At 40.5% G+C, this 19,218-nt stretch overlaps 2 protein-coding genes across 2 annotated transcripts in view; both read right to left on the reverse strand.

Moving 5' to 3' along the window:
- abcg4a (ATP-binding cassette, sub-family G (WHITE), member 4a) overlaps positions 1–3,686 on the reverse strand; it is a 38,659-nt gene extending 34,973 nt beyond the window's left edge. The window contains exon 1 of the mRNA XM_072668552.1: positions 3,166–3,686. The gene's annotated coding sequence lies outside the window, so the exon portion shown is untranslated. The remainder of the gene's footprint in view (positions 1–3,165) is intronic.
- The window catches only part of nherf4b (NHERF family PDZ scaffold protein 4b), a 111,682-nt gene that overhangs the window by 55,571 nt on the left and 36,893 nt on the right, over positions 1–19,218 (reverse strand). The gene's annotated exons all lie outside the window — the stretch shown is intronic.

Below are 19,218 nucleotides of genomic sequence, written 5' to 3' on the forward strand. Positions count from 1 at the left end.
TAAATACAGTGATTTAATCTACCACCTCAGTCCACATGATTCTTTCACTTTAGATGCCGGTTCTGTATCTCTCAGATTGTGCAAAGCATTTGAGGGGAGTGTCCTTTAGTGGTGGCTCAAAGTCTGAACTACATGCCAATCCTCACATAATTCTGCAAAAACACTGAATATTTGTAGTGAAGACACAATAAAAGGACGATCTAGGACGGTTATGATAAAAATGAACATTGCCTTTAAACTCTAGAACCAAGGCCAAGGACTTCAAAGAGATGTGAGAGATTTGTTAAGGCATAGTGTGTTTGGTGATATTCTCATTACTCAAGAAAAAAGCACGTCTTTTGCCATGGTCCTGAACAGGCAGCCACGTTTTTTCTAGACAGATGAACAAGAAGACTGGCTGGTTGGTAGGCTGACAATAGAGGAGTAGTCTCCATCTACAGGCAAGCGCAACTTCACATAAGCTGTAATTGAGCAAAACTAGGAAAACAAAAGCTGTGTCACTCTTGGGCCTCTAGTGCCAGCAAGGCTGGCACATCTAACCAAAATATAAACTCTTAACGACAGGCCACCAATCACCCAGGCAGATCCATACGTGAAAAACAGATGATAAATCCACCTGCCCGGCTACTGACAGCAGCACGATTTGCCCTCAAGATTCATGGTGCAGAGCGTGTTTCTGAAAACCTCATATTCTCAGGCGGGTTAGAGAGGTTTAAGTTAGGGTCTCTATTGATTGCTGTGCCATTAGAGGGCCTCCATTACTGCTAAGCCATGTTTTCCCACACTGCAGGTAGTGAGATGCAGGCAGGCTGCTTTCGGTTCAGCCTTTTACACTGTGAAAGAGACAGAGAGCTACTATACCCTAGGATGAACCATCAATATGGACGTTTAAACATCCATATGTGGCACACAGCGCTGAGGAGGGTTCGGTCTCATTCATCATCTAACCTGCAGTCTCAAAAACCTGCCATTTTGGCTGAGTGGCTCTTTTTTAGCAATGACTGCTTTAACGTGACCTCATTACTAGCAGCTGTCACACCTCTGGTTGTTGGCAGACTACAGGGACGATATGATGAGCAACACGGCCTTCGTCTGCATGCCCTCCGGGGGCTTGTTTGGTGACCGTCCACAAGTGTCTCTCACACATAAACACACAGTGCTGAGTGAACCTGCAGTGTATAGATAAATGATGTCTAGAATCTAGTTTTGGACACACTTGTAGTGATGAGTGATGTCTCATCAATATAATCCCTATTTAGTCTAAGCTAGGGCCTAATCTGGGTGTGGGAAAACAGACCTATGTGTGTAAGAGTTGATCAAAAATGTACATTTACTGTAGACGTCACTCCAACAATGTGTTTGTTTAACACTGTTGGAGTCAATCGAACATTGTAGAAGTTCATTTTCCATACTCCAACAATGCATATTGTTAATTTAACATTGTATGAGCCAGTCTAACAATATGGGGTTAATTTAACACTGTAAGAACCAGTCGAACAATATGGGGTTAATTTAACACTGTAAGAACCAGTCGAACAATATGTGGGTTAACACTGTAAGAACCAGTCCAACAATATGGGGTTAATTTAACACTGCATGAGCCAGTCTAACAATATGTGGGTTAAGTTAACATTGTAAGAACCAGTCCAACAATATGGGGGTGTTCACTTTGTAAGTCGCTCTGGATAAGAGCGTCTGCTAAATGCTGTAAATGTAAATGTAAATGTAATGTAAATGGTTAATTTAACACTGTAAGAACCAGTCGAACAATATGGGGGTTAAGTTAACACTGTAAGAACCAGTCCAACAATATATGGGTTCAATTAACACTGTATGAGCCAGTCTAACAATATGGGGTTAATTTAACACTGTAAGAACCAGTCCAACAATATGGGGTTAATTTAACACTGTAAGAACCAGTCCAACAATATGGGGGTTAAGTTAACACTGTATGAGCCAGTCTAAAAATATGTGGGTTAACACTGTAAGAAATCAGTAAGAGTTCAATCACAACATAGTAAGAGTTACCTCTGTAGGAGTCAATGTAGCACTCTAGAAGCTAATAGTAACCCCTATACTAGCCTAGTCTCTGACTTAATTGTAATATTGTGTTAATATTGAACATGGTGTTAACACTGCAAGATTGTTCAAATGTGTTCATTTAATACTATAAGAGCTAATCCAGTGTAAGTGTAATTTAATAAAAGACAGTAGGAGTTAATTTAGGACTATACACTGTAAGAAGCCCAACACTGTAAGAATTAATGCTGAAAGGACTTTATCTAACATAGCAGGTGTTAAGACTGTAAAAGTTATCTCTGTAAGAGTCAATATAGCACTGCAGAAGCTAAATTAACCCCTATACTGAATGATTGACTACAACGCTGTTCAATTAAAACCACAAGGTCGTATTAAGCCGTAAGTATTAGTTTTGGACTTGGAATTGTAATGTTAAAATACAGGTGTTAATTCAATGTAGCACTCTAGAAGCTAATAGAAAGCCCTATACTAGCCTAGTGTTAGACTTAACTGTTAACGTTAATGTTAAAAAAACAGGTGTTAATAATGAACATGGTGTTAACACTGCAAGAGCGTTCAAAAGTATTCATTTAACACTACAAGAGATAATCCAGCGTAGTATATGTTAGGTTAGGTTAGGTGTATGTCAGTCAACTCAACTCTGGAAGAGTTAACAAGAAAATGTTTCCAGGCCATATTTTAGGCCTAGTCCTGGACTTAATTGTAACGTATAAATACAGGTGTTTATTTAAAACCGTAAGAGCTAATCTTACATACTAGGTTTTAGGTTAAGACTAAAATTAATCCACCACTGGTGTTAAGAGCTGTAAGAGCCAATTCAGCACTGCGGGAGTTAAATTTACACCTATACTGGTTGATTGACCATGACAAGAAACCGTTTCCAGGCCAGGCTGTAAACCTAGTCCTGGAGTTATGTGTGATGTATGAATACAGGTGTTCATTTAAAACCCTAAGAGTGAATCTTAACACCATAACAGCTAATCCTAAAACCTAAGAGGTGTAAGTCTAAAACTGGACTATGTGTTAATGTAACACTGGAAGAGTCAGTTTAACACAGCCTGCATTAAGCCAGCGTTTCACACACCAGCAGAAGCACATCAGGCTAGTAATGGTGATCAAACCTACTTTTTCAATATTTTGGTCAAATCCAGATCAGTCTACTCGTCTCCAGCTGCTGATGCTCTTGTTTACGGAGATATCCGGTTCATGCCCAAATGCAGCACGTATCCATCCTACGCAAACGCCCATGCAACAGGAGAGGAACCCTCAGCAGTCCCGTCCGGAGAACAGCAGCGAGCATCAGAGTCCGCAGACCCACCCGGACACGGGCAGGGCCTTCTTCCTCTTCTCCTCCTCCTCCTCCACAGCCCACAGCCCCAGTCCAGCGTTCATTTTCCCCCTCCGCACCGCAGAGCTCCCCATCTAAACCCGGGCATGACGGTTATGAATAATTAAGCAGGTGCAGCAGCAGAAGCATCCCTCTCCGTCTCCACACTCAAGAGTCGCGGTGTTTCCGACGCCGGACGGTCCAGCCTCCGTTAAACGGTCGCGTGCACTCCGGTTTCACCACCCCGTTATAGCGCGCAGCCTCCCTCCTGTGATGCTCTGGACGGAGTGCGCGCGCGCTTTGTGTGTGTGTGTGTGTGTGTGTGAGATGCATGTGTGTGTGTGCGTGTGTGTGTGTGTGTGTGTAGACTATCCGCAGCAGTGGCGTTTTCGCTCCGGTCACTTCCGTTCAAAAAGCGGCTGATACAGATATTATCTTTCTTGCCAACACACACACACACACACACACACACACACACACATACATACACACACACACACACACATACAATAAACATATTCATACATCATTAATATATATATATATTATACTAGGGTATGTATTTTATTTAATGGTTTGGCTGGTCTACCAGCATGACCAGTCTGACTAAGCTAATCAACCAGTAACCAGTATTGTCAATTAGCATGACCAAGCTGACTGACCAGCTTGACCACGCTGGTCCACTAGTATGATACGTTTGACGAAACTTGTCAACCAGTATGACCAGCTTGGTCTAGTCTATCAAACTCAAATGAAAACATATGCTATGCTGGTCAAGCAGTTTAACCAGCACAACCAAACTGGTTGACCAGCATAACCACCGTGACTACCATGAACTTGCTGGTTGACCATCATGAACTTGCTGGTTGACTAACATGACCAAGCTGGCTGACCAACATTACCAAATTGGTTGACCACCATGATCATGCTGGTTAACCATCATGACCAAACTGCAAGAGCATGAGGACCAAACTGGTTGACCATTATGACCAAACTGTATCATGACCATGCTGGATGACCAACATAACCAAATTGGTTGACCACCATGATCACCATGACCATGCTGGTTGACCATCTTGACCAAACATGAGGACCAAACTGGTTGACCATTATGACCAAACTGTATCATGACCATGCTGGATGACCAACATTACCAAACTGGTTGACCATTACGACCAAACTGTATCATGACCATGCTGGATGACCAACATTACCAAACTGGTTGACCATTACGACCAAACTGTATCATGAACATGCTGGTTGACTAACATTACCAAACTGGTTGACCATTACGACCAAACTGTATCATGACCATGCTGGATGACCAACATTACCAAACTGCAAGAGCATGAGGACCAAACTGTATCATGACCATGCTAGATGACCAACATTACCAAATTGGTTGGCCACCATGATCACCATGACCATGCTGGTTGACCATCTTGACCAAACATGAGGACCAAACTGGTTGACCATTACGACCAAACTGTATCATGACCATGCTGGATGACCAACATTACCAAACTGCAAGAGCATGAGGACCAAACTGGTTGACCATTACGACCAAACTGTATCATGACCATGCTAGATGACCAACATTACCAAATTGGTTGGCCACCATGATCACCATGACCATGCTGGTTGACCATCTTGACCAAACATGAGGACCAAACTGGTTGACCATTATGACCAAACTGTTTAATGACCATGCTGGATGAACATCTTGACCTAACTGCAAGAGCACCATGACCATGCTGGCTGACCAACATTACCAAATTGGTTGACCACCATGATCACCATGAGCATGCTGGCTGACCAACATGACCAGCTTGACAATATTGGTCCACCATTATGACAAGCCTGACCGAACTAGTTAACCACTATGACCAGCTGGTCAAGGTGCTCATGCAGATAGACAAGGTAGTCCAATACACTCATATGAAAACGTAAACTATGCTGGTCAAGAGCTAAGCTGGTCAACCAGCGGTCTTGCCTGCATAGGGCAAGCTTTCAATCACCTTGCCTTTTAAAGACAAGCTTAGACCATCTGCATCCAGTAATAGCTGGTCTTGATCTGAGGTGTCCAGCAGGAATATGATGGAAAATAAAGTTCAAATAATAAAAAATAAATAAAATCTATTGTTACCAACATAATTACATACACCCCAAAACACAAAGGCCAATCAGAGCAGAGGTCATTTGCATATGTCAAAATTTAAGGCGCGGCCAGGTTCATACTAAAGCATCGAAAGGGGGGGGGGGGGGGGGATGCTCGTGTGAAAAGCAACAGCTCAGCCAGCCCCTGCAGAAAACTCAGGGCTGCTGGCTTGGTGCCAGGCCAGGGGTCTCACAGTGTGTTCTCCGTTTTCCCACGAGCCGCGGTGGGAGGCATTCAGGCTGGTGTCTCATCCCTCCTCTGTACGTGTATCTCAGACCGCTTGACATTGAAACCTGCAGTCTGCTCCCTGCTGCACTGGGATGCACATCGGAGTGTGTACACGTGCACCCTGTCTCACTGCAGCTCGTTTCCTCAGTACAGACACAGCCCTACAGGCCAGGAGACATCACACCGGTACGTCTGTATAGGAGCCTGTAGCTGGCACCTGCGTGGCCGTGCAAGGTCAGTCAGGAGGGTGTTTATCTCAAGGCTGTGGAAAAGCTGAGGTAATGATCACTGTTGTTTACCTAAGAAATACTGCCCTTAGAGCATCAGGCTCGTGTTCGCTGTGGATGTAAACAAAGGCAGGGTGCACCGGGCTGAGGGTGGTCGGTCCCTTTAACGGCGCTGCTGCTGCTGCTGCTGCTGCTGCTGCTGGTGGTGGTGCAGTGGGCGGGGCAGGTTACTCCCGGTGAAGCGCACGGGGTTACTCTCGGTCAAAACGCAGCTCTATAGCAAGCGCACAGATCAGAACACACACACACACACACACACTGAAACAACACACACACACTGAAACAACACACAAAGAGACAGATTTTGAGGGTAATCTGGGTTATCCATAGAGATGGATTTTTTATTTAATACGTATTTAATACATATTTAAGTTTTTGAGACCTCAGCAAAATCAGTGGGATATTTAAATAATGAAGTATCTTAAATATAGTAGAATTAAATAAGCGTTTCATAAATAATAACATAATTGTTATAATAAAAATAGCAAAGAATTATTATAACAAAAAAAATATATAAATACAAATTAATGACATAAATAATAAAAATCAATCATAATCTCTGGTGGATTACCCATATATTACAAGCACCATATATTACATACACTGGGATTTTGAGGGTTATCTGAGACTGGTTTTTACAAGCTGCTGTAAAAAAAAAAAAAAAAAACCAAACGATTTTTTGGGGGATTTTGAGTGAATAACTCAGAGCTGAGATTGTAGGTACCTCTAAACATTCATATTTGTGACAAAGCAGATGCTCCTCAAGTCACTGTTGCTGATATTGATGAACCTGGTGCGTAGGGTTTAACAGTACAGCTATTCCTGCAGTCCTGAAAGTACTAGCGCCCCCTATTGGGTCTACAGGGAAATTAAAAAAGTTTTGGTATGGCTGCAAGCCTTCACATTTAAAAATTTCTTGGAGTGAAATTCAGGTTGGTCCAGCCCCAGATGTTGAGGGATGTATTGGGTTTTGGGGTGGTAGGGTTGTATTTATTTATTTATTCATTTATTTATTTAGTTTGTTTTTGACAGTATTAGTACAGCTCAAATGTAAGTGAATAATTAAAAGAATAATTAAATCTAATTTAATTTGGGTAATTTTTCAGAAATACAGGCACTTTTACATGTCTTGCCTCGCATGCCACAACCAATAGAAATGTAAAACATAAGAGGTTAGATCTCAAGAACACAGCTGTACCTTAAACCCAGGTGTTGTCAATTTCTGCTCACTTGAAAACAAGCTGGGCTACCTCAGACTAGAGCTAACCACATATCAGAAGGGGAACGCAACGAAAGGTGAGCAGGTATCTGGGCTAGACTAAAAGCTAACATTAGCTGAGTGGCTACAGTCTCTACAGTCTCCTCAGCTTGCTAACAGCACACCGCACCAAGAGGACACAGAGAGGACAGCAACACTATCCGGTAAGACTATCATTTACAAAAAATAAAATAAAACCAAACAACGTGATAAATTATGGGTATATATATATATATATGCATTTTTAAATAACTGCCTATTGCAATGTATTGTGGGATTGTTTTAGTGCATAATGTTGGACACAGCTATTATATTGTACTCTAAGGCAAAATAACAGGGTTGTAAATAAGCTTGTAAAACTGCATCTGAGCATTTTTCACCCCAACCAAAGTCACACACTTTCTATCTTTATATATGTGAAATCTCGACTCTGTGTTGTGTTTTTTTTTATTTGAAATGCTTCGGTGATCAGAATTGCGATGCTTGCCTAATTTTCTCTTTTCTCTTTATGTTGTAGTGCCCACCCACTATCACTGCCCAATGGTCCAAAGCATTTCTCACAACTAATAAAATAATAACCAGGGGTAAAAGCAGGGGTGGAGATATTGTTCATCTTTAAGAATATAGATATATGAATAAATACTGCTTAGATATTGCTATATATGTTTAGCAACATTGAGTAGGCTTATTTGGGTTTATGTGATGTCATCACAGTAGGGATGGATTTTTAGCACCTAAAAGCACCTAAAAGGGGAGTGATGCCATCTTTCTTAAGATGTTTTTAATACATATTGAGGTTTTTGAAAATCAGTGTGATATTCAAATAATGAAGTATCTTAAATATAGTAGAATGAAATAAGTGTTACATAAATAATATCATAATTGTTATAATAAAAATAACAAAGAAAACAAAAAAATATGAATACAAATTAATGACATAAATAATAAAAATCAATCATAAAAATCAGAGACATGTTTTCTGCTCCCTGGTGGATTATTCATATATTACAAGACCAGAAATATACATACTGATTTTTTAAGTTTGCAATTACTTGAGTAACAGTTTAAAGGCTAAAATGAGGTTTAACTGTGTGTTCTACATGTTTTAGTTTGCCCTATATACACTATGTTGCCTAAAAGTATTCATTTGAATATGAACTTTAGTGACATCCCATTCTTAATCCATAGGGTTTAATATGATGTCTGGCTATAACAGCATCAACTGTTGTGAGAAGGCTTTTTACAAGGTTTAGGAATGTGATGGGAATTTTTGATCATTCTTCCAGAAGCGCATTTCTGAGGTCAGCCACTGATATTGGATGAGAAGGCCTGGTGTTCTATCGGGTTGAGGTCAGGTCTCTGCGCAGGCCAGTCGAGTTCTTCTACACCAAACTCACTCATCCATCTCTTGGTATGCTGAAGCATTAAGAGTTTGTTTCACTGGAACGAAGGGGGCAAACCCAGCTCCTGAAAAACAACCCCACACCATAATCCCCCCTCCACCAAACTTTACACTTGGCACAATGCAGTCAGACAAGTACCATTCTCCCGGTCTTCTCTCTCTAAAGCCAGACTCATCCATCAGATTGCCAGACGAAGAATTTGTCACTCTAGAGAACACGTCTCCACTGCTCCAGAGTCCAGTGGCAGTGTGTTTTACACCACTGCATCCGAAGCTTTGCATTGCGCTTGGTGATGTAAGGCTTGGATGCAGCTGCTTGGCCATAGAAACCCACTCCATTAAGCTCTCTTCACGCTCTGTTCTTGAGCTAATCTGAAGGCCACATGAAGTTTGGAGGTCTGTAGTGATTGACTCTGTAGAAAGTTGGCAATCTATCATGGTACCACGCTGGATTTCACTGAGCTTCTGAACACCTGAATTCAATTATTTGGATGGGTGAGTGAATACTTTTGGCAATATAGGGTGTGTAAAGCCTTATTTATTATCTTTTTTATGATCAGACGGTCAAATTAACATTTCAGTTTTCAAATCATTTGAATTTTCTGGCAATAATTTGATGGTTCAGGCATTAAATGGTTAATTCAAAGCATTATTTCTGTTTGTAATTGCTTGTATTTTAGGAGGTTTTAATCGTGATTTAAAAGATTATCTTGTACAGTATGTTTTATCAGTTATCCACTTTTGATATATGGGCTGTGGATAGAGCTTTTTAAAAAGGGAAGCAGCTCCCCCCCACTTTATCTCTAGAGCTATCCCACTTATGCTGAAAACCACCCATAAGAGCTGGGTATGGGGGTGGGGGTGTCTGATCCTCTTTACTCTCAGAGATCCTCTGTTGGAAAATTGCAATGTTGAAAATGCTCTGTTTATGCCTACTTCAGACTCAGTGTCACTAAAGATACATCTCCCAACAGCCCACGCTCTAAACTGTATTATGGCATCATTCGGTGTGAAAAAAACATAATATTCTGTTTTCATCCTCAGTTTTCATCACTTTTTTGCATTATTTAAATGATTGATATTATGATTATTGGTACTCTTGACAGGCATCAGTGTGAGGGACATACGGAAGCTCTGAGGTTTTGCATTATTCACAGCTAAATTTACATTACTGACAGTGGGTCCAACTCCGATCTTACTCTGATCTGACTTTCTGCCCCATACAATTTCATCTTTTCCCCACCACAGCACCTGATCCAGCTCATCAGCTAATGATCGAGCTCTTTTGGAGTATATTGTGTGGGTTTGTATATAACATATGACAGTTAGTAGAATACTATTTTAGCGCACCATGAGTTAAAATATTTATTTTACACTATATAGACAAAAGTATTGGGACACCTGCCCATTCATGGTTTCTTCTGAAATCAATAATATTAAAAATGTGTTTATCCTGCTTTTATTAGAGTATCTGTCTCTACTCTCGAGAAAAGGCTTTCCACTAGATGTTGGATCATTGCTGTGAGGATTTGATTGCATTCAGCAACAAGAGCTTTAGTGAGGTCAGGATGTTGGATGATCACCACCCAACCCCACCTCATTCTCAACTCCCCAACTCCTCCCAGACGTATTGGATGGAGCACCAACCACCATTCCGAAGAACACAGTTCCACTGCTCCGCAGCTCAATACTGGGGGGTTTATACCTTTTTAGCCTGGGGTTATACCTTTGTCTGGCATTAGGCATGGAACCAATAGGTTCATGTTTACCTGCTCCAGAGAGTCCTTTTCTATTGGCATTACTTCTCTACAGGGACTAGACAAGCTGTGTGTGTGCGAAAGAGTGTCCACCACCACTTGGACATCTAGTGATGTCAAAAGCAGCATTATGTGAGAATTGAATTGAATTGTAAATAAGTGTAAATAATATTTTAATATAGTAAAATTGCAGAATTTTACACAAATATGACGTCTGGAACAGTGACGATACAGATGCTACTCTCCCTCTTACAGGTCAGAGAAGCATCAAATAAATTCAGGGACATCACAGTGGTGCTGTGAAGTCTCTTCTTTCCGACCTTACATGAAGCAGCTACATTAAACTAAATGGCTAGCACTGCGTGCTTCAGCACTGAGATTGGACTAGAAGAATGTAATGAAAGATCAGCGTTTTAGAGTTAGCTTCATTAACTATGCATGAAGACATCAATCACTGCACTCGGGCAGACCAGACATAAAGAGCAACATGCAGCTCTCACTTTTAGACACCTACGTATCCAATGTTTCTTCTGAAATCAAGGTTGTCAGTACAGAGAGTTTCTCCTCCACCTTTGCGTCTACTCTTTTGGGAAGGCTGTACATTGGATGCTGGGACATTGCTTTGGGAATTAAATTGCATTCATCCAGGACAATGAGTTCAGTACTAATGTTGGATAATCAGTTCTGGATGTCTAACACCACATCAGCTCATAACGAAAATATTGGATGGGGTTCCATCATATCAGAAAATGCAGTTTCTACCCCCCCAGATAATGTTTGGCTTTGCACTTTGCACCTTAGGTGCTTTTCTATGGAGATGCATCTGTATGCATCTGAACACTTGTGTCAGCAATATGTGCACCTTTAAGTAGTTGAGTTCTGAGCTCTCAATATTTCGAGGGTGGTGGTCATTGCACACACATCAAAGAAAAGGTTGCCAATGTAGGAGCAGCAGTTTTGCGCCGGTGGCACTCAAGCTTGTCCACCTCTGAAGGGTAATGAGTGGATAAGTTGATCATGAGTTGACCGCAGCTGGATAGAGTTGCCAAAGATCTGCCTCTGGTACACTTAGTTGCCAGTGTATTAGGAACCTTGTACCTGCACTGACTTTATTTGGCTGAATTTATTAGGTATGTACACACCTCAGTGTTACAACTGGTTTGAGAATTGCCCACCAACCAAAAACATGCAGCAGCCAACAGTGGTCCTGCGGTCAGAAACTGACCACTAATGAAGAGCTAGAAGATGACGGACACACATGGTGCCTGGAAAAAGAGCAGGTAGAGCCTCTAACTGTACAGGTCACACCAAGTATGTGTTTCTGTTAATGTGGCCACAAAACGCCAAGTTGTTTACGTAATGGAAAGGTTCCACACCAAGTTTAGAGGCTCTTACGTAATAGCCTTGTACGTAATGACTGTACTAACTGTAATTCCAAATTAATGAAGGGTGGTGTCTGATTTTGGCACTTCTGATTCTGTAATAATTTTAAAAGCAGAAATCTGTCAAGACTGTTACCCAGTACGAGGAACTGGTAAATCAGAATCCGTTTCTACCCACCTTTGGTAGGGAGCAGGAGAGAGGTGACAGGGCAGGGGTCTGGGGTTGAGAAACATTGTTTTAGACAGCTTGGCAACACTCCCTTAAACAAAGACGTTACACAAGGTGTATGTACATAGAAACCATGTTAATCACTGTTTAGATGTGCAGACAACCGTTTACAGTTCAACTGTAAAGTTGGGCATATATATATATGACAGCAGACTTAACAAAATAGGTTAACAAAACTATACTAGCATTAACTTAGAGTGCATCTTACATTTTGAGTAATATGACATCATATCGCTGCTGTCCAATGAAAAACATGTATCTCCAGTTTTGTCCATTTTCAGTTTTCTCCATGGTTTGAACCCTGTAGCTTCTCTGCAGACTGTGTAAATCATTCTGGATGAACGGACCAATAGAAATGCTCTAAATGACTTGAGATAAACTCTAATTTTACTTTAACTTCCATTCAAATTTCCAATCAATATGCTCTTTGTGACTCTTATGGATTCCATACATGAATCTGATATATGGCCATATATGCACATATATTATACAGGATTGAGAACATCTCAAATAAATAAGTAAATGCATATATATTTAGATTGGTAGATAAATACATATATATGCATAAATGTAATCAGCACATAAGTATATTTCAATAATAGTACATACATGCGATTATATGTGACCTGCAGGGTTTTTTATATATATATTTTTACATAATTTAAAGTTAGCAGATGGTTCAGTATGAAAGGAGCAATAGAAATGTTTCAAAATAACTTGAAATAATTGGAATAATCTTATCTTGATGTCCATCGAAAGATAATTTTTTCCCTTCCTTCTTTTCATTTATTTTAGAGTGACAATTTTCTATCATATATTGTTAGATGTTTGTATATATTGATATGTCAAAAATATGTTTCCCATATTTGAAAATGACCAATTTTGACCAATATTGTGTGTCACATATATTACAATGTTTAACAAATACACCATCATTGTCATACAAGACCTTTGTGACTTTTTGATGAAATGTGAATCTGGCAGGTGATTGTTAAATATGTCCAAATTTCATGAATAATTTTACATCAAAAAAGTTTTTTGTCCTTCTCCTGTAAAGTTGCTGTTTTGGAGATTTAAGAGTGACAGTGACAATACGTTGAATATAATGGAATGTTTTAATGTATGTAATCTATTTTAAATCTACTATTTGCTGATGGATATTAGATCTCCATACAGGGTGTGCAGCTATAAAACAAGCAACGTTATTAAACATTTCCACACCCCTTCTCTCATTCCGTTTGACTTGTCATATTTCATAATGGCCAGGAGAGAACACAGGGTCACAGGGTCATTCTGCCCACATCATTAACTGCCGTTATAATTCACCGTCAAGTGTTTGTACTCCATTTGTACATAGAGAACACCCAGCATAGCACACATCATTCTGGGCAAAGCACACGTTGGAGCCAAAGAGGGACACAAAGCATCAAAGAATATTCCACATATTCCCAACGGTGTGATTCTCAGAAGGCCACTGTTGACTGTCAAACTTGAGATAAGGCCTCATAGTAACACAGATGACATGTTGTAATCATGCAACGTGGACTACCATGAGGAGAGGCAGGGAAGGGACATGGAGGAGTATAAGTAGGGCCGTGAGAGTGTGCGAGGGATTCAGACTTGACTGACTGCTGCAATGGCACTTTGGCTAGTTTCTGCTCTGTGCTCTGTAGCACTGCTGTCCACAGTGGCTCTGGGTCTGCCAGTGAAAAAAGGTGAGTGCATAACGAAGGCAGGGTCATTCTGCCCACCTAATTTACATTGACTGCATTTGGCTGAGACTCCAGATCCAGAGCGACTTCCATTTGAATTCCATGTGAATGCAGTGTTAGGAGTCTTGCCCAAGGACTCTTGGTGTAGTGTGGTGTGCTTATCTGGCTGGGGAACCAAAAACCCAAAACCAAACAGAAGGCGGGGCTGTTACCCACTATGCTACACCAACCATTAGGCCTGAGGAAATGCAGTAGAGTGTAGAGATGCAGTACTTAGTACCTACCAGAAGTGGTCCAAGGAAGTACAACTGCTGAACTGGCAACCGGCACCCAAGGCTTATTGCTAAAGGCTAGCCTGTCTGGACAGGACTTAATGGATGGGATGCTAATGCCTTGGTGGATTCCAGGCTTGGATGGGTCAGAGCTGTTTTTGATTGCACAAGGGGGGGCCACACAATATAAGGCAGGTAGATGTTATGTTGTTATGTCTGATTAATGAATGTATTAGTGAATGTAGTGATGTAGAAAAGCTGACACTGATATTTTGCTCTGGAGTAACCTTAATATGAGGATCAGCTGAACCACTTGTATTAGAATCTGTTTTTTGGGCCCTGACTGTGCATACAGAATTCCTTTTGCGTAGTCAATACTATTCTCCACAGGGTGTTTCTGACCTAGAAGTGTCTGTTTATCTCTCTTCCTTTTCCTCATTCATTTTTCCCCTAGTAATACATTTCCTAGCTGTGCTTGGCTGAAGGCAGAGGAAATTGTAATCTATGTAACCTAGCTCTTCATCTTAAAGAACTTGTGGACAGACCCAATCTTTATAGTGCTTCAGCTGCATCCTGCTTTAAATCTCAGAGCAAAGAGGGCATTATACACTCACAAAACCATTCCCCATTCTCTCTCCTGAAACAGAGGAACTGAAGGCAGTGCCCATCAGAGTCACTGTGAAGGATGAATTTAGCGCCTCGTCGCCTTCTTACCACACTTCTGTGCTGGAGGGAGGGGTGCTGTACGGGGCATTAAGGAGTCTGGAAGACAGCAACAGTGAATTCAAGTATGAAACACAAAAACAGTCTCATATTACAAGATTATGAGAGTTTCTAGAACGATTCAGGCCTTTCAGACTTGTACTAAGGCATTTCTGCTTTACCACAAGTAGGAGTAAATGATTAAATCCTATCTTCTTTTATATTGTGTATGTATTATGGGGCAGTGGTGGCTCAGTGGTTAGAGCGCCGGGATATCGATAACAGGGTTCGATTCCCGGGCTCGGCAAGCTGCCACTGTTGGGCCCTTGAGCAAGGCCCTTTACCCTCTCTGCTCCCCGGGCGCTGGAGTTGGCTGCCCACCGCTCTGGGTGTGAGTGTGTGTACTCACTGCCCCTAACACACGTGTGTGTGTGAGTGTGTGTTCACTACCAGATGGGTTAAATGCAGAGGATACATTTCACTGTACAGTGTACACTGTACAGTGACAAATACGTGCACCTTTTTACCTTTATGATCATGGTGCAGATATGGTTAATATCCTGCTTTATATCCTGCATATCCTGGCTCATTGAATAAAAAATTTTAGAGTTTGCTTTAGCACGACTACATTAGCATGTCAGAAAGCATACTGTTTACTCCCCAGCGCATGCAGTGAATACATGCAAAGTACTGAAAAAAACAGCACATTTGAATTAATAGTTTTTGTGTAAAATGAGAAACCTTTTCTTTTTTACTGTATTTAGGATTGTTTAATCTATTTTTTATTTTTATATTTTTATTATATATATATATATATATATATATATATATATATATATATATATATATATATATATATATATATTGTTATTATTATTTATTGATAAATAATAGAATAGTAATTCAAATATTCAATCAAATAAAAATAATAATTGAAATAAAATGTTAAATAATGCCTAAACTGCTTTTTAAAATGACAACATACAGGGCAGCCAATCAGAACAGAGGGCATTTGCATGCACCAGATTATAAAATGGTCATGTAAATATGATGAATGTGTTTTTGATACATAAACACATACAAATACATAGAGAATAAAGGACGGGGCCCTTTAACATCTGTCTTAAATGATCTTACAGATCTAAATGCGTCTTGAATGCGTCCCTGTTGACAACTAGATGTTGGATTTCATGATTGGAGGCCTGAGACACATGGGGCCATGTTCACACCTGTCCTTAGCGCTAGTGTCTACTTATGATCAGATCTCCCAGGATGTGTGTTAAATCTAGGTGTTAACAGAGCCTTGCATGCTCACAGTTTGGCAAGGATATGATCAGTTGCAGTGTGTTGATGTTCATTTAGATTTTTTTTTAGAGCTAAACCTAAACCATCTGTCTGTCTCATAGAACTGGTGCTTTGTAGAAGAAAATCAAAATCAAATAAAATCTTAAACCTTAGCCAGATGATCACAAAGTATATATAACTAGACAAATCATTTAATAAACATTTCCATACATTGGAATATTAGTCCAAAAACAAAAGGGATTCTTTAACATGACAAACTACTGGGAACAAACAAAGTGGCAGTTGAAAACTAATCCATGATGATAAAAAAAAAGTTGACAATATGACAAAAGACAGTATGACAATATGTTTACATTTTCTTTAGTTTGATTTGAATGTTAGGAGGTAAACTCACATTTTTACAGTTTGATCAACAATATAGCCTCAAACAAAATAGTAAATGAGCTGCATCTGCAGGTCCCCATTTTATAGGAGATTATATGGACCTTCCTATTTTCAGACTCCTCATAATAAGGATCTGTGGTGTTGATGGGATTCAAACTTCCTGTCTCTTGACAAGCAGGCAGTTAGACAGTTGCACCACTCTATAGCTGTAAAGTCATGTGCATATTTATGTCCAAGAAAGACCACAAAGGTACATTTACTTTAAACTGATTTTATTTAGAGTAATTTCACAGATCTAGAGTGGCACACCACCTAACTGTGTGAGGAGATCAAATCCCAGTCAACAGACCCAACAGCAGGAAAATTACCTAGCCAAGTCCCCCACCTCTGCATTAATAACCTGATAGGAAAATGTCATACCCTGCGCCTGTGCCCTGCACGACACTATAAAAAAGGCTGCAAGGTCTAATTTAATTGTGTTACTTACAGGAAGAGGTGCTGTGAAAAGACACTGGGGAATAGGTCCTCTGTGCAATACTCACAAGCAAAACTCACAAGCAATACTCACAAGCAAAAAAAAAATAATAAGAAGACAGGGAACTGTTCTGTAAACACTGGTTTGGCTCTATGTGTGTGAGACACCACAGTTTTGCTGTTGTAACTCTGTTGTAGGTTCACTGTGACTGTGGACCCCAACTTCGGCCTGTTTTTGGAGAGTGTGAATGGGGTTGCAGGCTCAGAGGCTAAGCACACCTACTGGCAGATTCTCTCGGAGCATGATGGCACTGTCACTGCGCTGGATGTGGGTAAGTGTCTGCCTCAGTCAAGAAAATGGGACATTTCTGCATGCAGTCAGTTGCGGTGATGAATCATTTAAAATGGACAAATGTGTTTTTTGCAGGAGTCGGCTGCTATCAACCCAAAAAAGATGAGCACATCATTCTGAAGTACACCACTTGGACCAAGAAGTAAAACCTTCTGCATCAATTCAATCATCTTAGTGTTCAAATAAATCAATCTGGCTTCAAACCTAATGAAATCATTAGTTCCTTTCTGTTGTTTCTATGAACAAACATTCATTGTAATAAATGCATTCAGGTACTTTTAAGTTGCAGCCACTGCTGACACAGATGTGTAAATGCACACTCACAGCTTGTCTAGTCCATGTAGTAGATAGAATAGAATAGGACTCTCTGGTGCAGATATACATGAATCTATTGCCAGGTGTGTGCTACAGGGGTATAAATCCCCCCAGCATTGAGCTGTGGAGGAGTGGATCTATATACTTTTAAATGAGGGTGCTCCATCTAATATTTTTGAGATGAGGTAGGACATTGGGGATGGGGATGGGTGGTGATCATCCAACATCCTAACGCAATAACATTTTGATAGCAATGCTCCAAAGTCTAGTAGAAAGTCATTCCTGGACAGCAGAGAGAGTTAGTCCAACAAAAGCAAGATAAACTTTCTTAATACCCCCAATCTAAGAAGAAACAATGAATCAACAGGTGTCTCAATACTTTTGTGCATATAGTGGATCTTGTCAGGGTGGTCCTATGGTGTGCAATGGCTGTCTTGTTCCATTGATGGACAGGAATAACAGTAGTAGATGAACTATGGTCAGTAATGTAACAGTGACAAACTGGCCACTCAGTGCGTAGTAGTGAAACACTGAAGTAGCAAACAGTACACAGAGACAGTCTCCTGTGTTGGCTGGTAACAAGATTAAGTCTTCAGCTCCATACTGAGCTCAGACTTGAGCAGATTGCCCAGGTCAGTCACTTTAATTCCTTCTGAAACGTGAATACAGAGGAAGGGCCTTCTTTAACAACAACAGCCTTTAAACACATCAGTGCAGACGAATGGCTGCATGTGGTCAACCAGAGAGATCTGTCAAGGAGACATCGCTTGTGAAGAGCTTAAGAGAGTGTTTCTTCTTTAAAAAATAATTTGAACAGCCTTCTTTGCAGCCTTTGACCTGAAAGGGGAAGTTCCAACTCTGGATAGAGTTGATTTCCAATGCCTTGTGTGGATGTGATTATTACAGGATGCAGTGTCCAAATCTCAGCAGAGGGCAAGGAGAAAATCTTCTACCCTGCTGATGCTGAAACAGAAAAAATAAAAGAAATGTAGAAGAATTGAATTTGAAAATGCTTTCATTTACATTACATTACATTTGTGGCATTTAGCTGACGCTCTTATCCAGAGCAACTTAAAGGTTACTTATATGTAGTGTTCGGAGTCTTGCCCAAGGACTCTTATTGGTGTAGCGCAGCATAGTCACCCAGAACAGCACTCAAACCCCAGTCTCCTACTGGTAGGTAGTTGTGTTATCTGTTGCGCCACACCAACCACTATTTGCCAACCATCATTTGATCAGATCTCCAGAAGGCTCGACCACAGGAAATGTTCAGTGTTCATGTTCAGTGGTTTACAAACCTGGTCAAGAAGACCACTACCTTCCACTTGGTAATTGGAACTTGGTAATTAGCTGATCAGCAGGATTAGGTGTGTTGGGAATCAGGGAAAACACTAAAAATGTGCAGGGCAGTAATTGCTTCAGGACCAAGGATGGGAACCACTGACTTTAAGTTCAGCAAGGGCTCCTAGTGTCTAATCACTGGCCCAATCATCAGGATCTTGTGAGTGCAATTCTTGGTGATTCCCTGTCCAAGAAAACATAATTGGCCTCACACTCTCTGACAATATGTGTTGTAAACATTTTTACCAATTTACCAGTTTTAAGTGTGAATTGCTCACTAACAAACTAATAGA

Source organism: Salminus brasiliensis, chromosome 1 (assembly GCF_030463535.1).
Source record: "Salminus brasiliensis chromosome 1, fSalBra1.hap2, whole genome shotgun sequence".
NCBI lineage: Eukaryota > Metazoa > Chordata > Actinopteri > Characiformes > Bryconidae > Salminus > Salminus brasiliensis.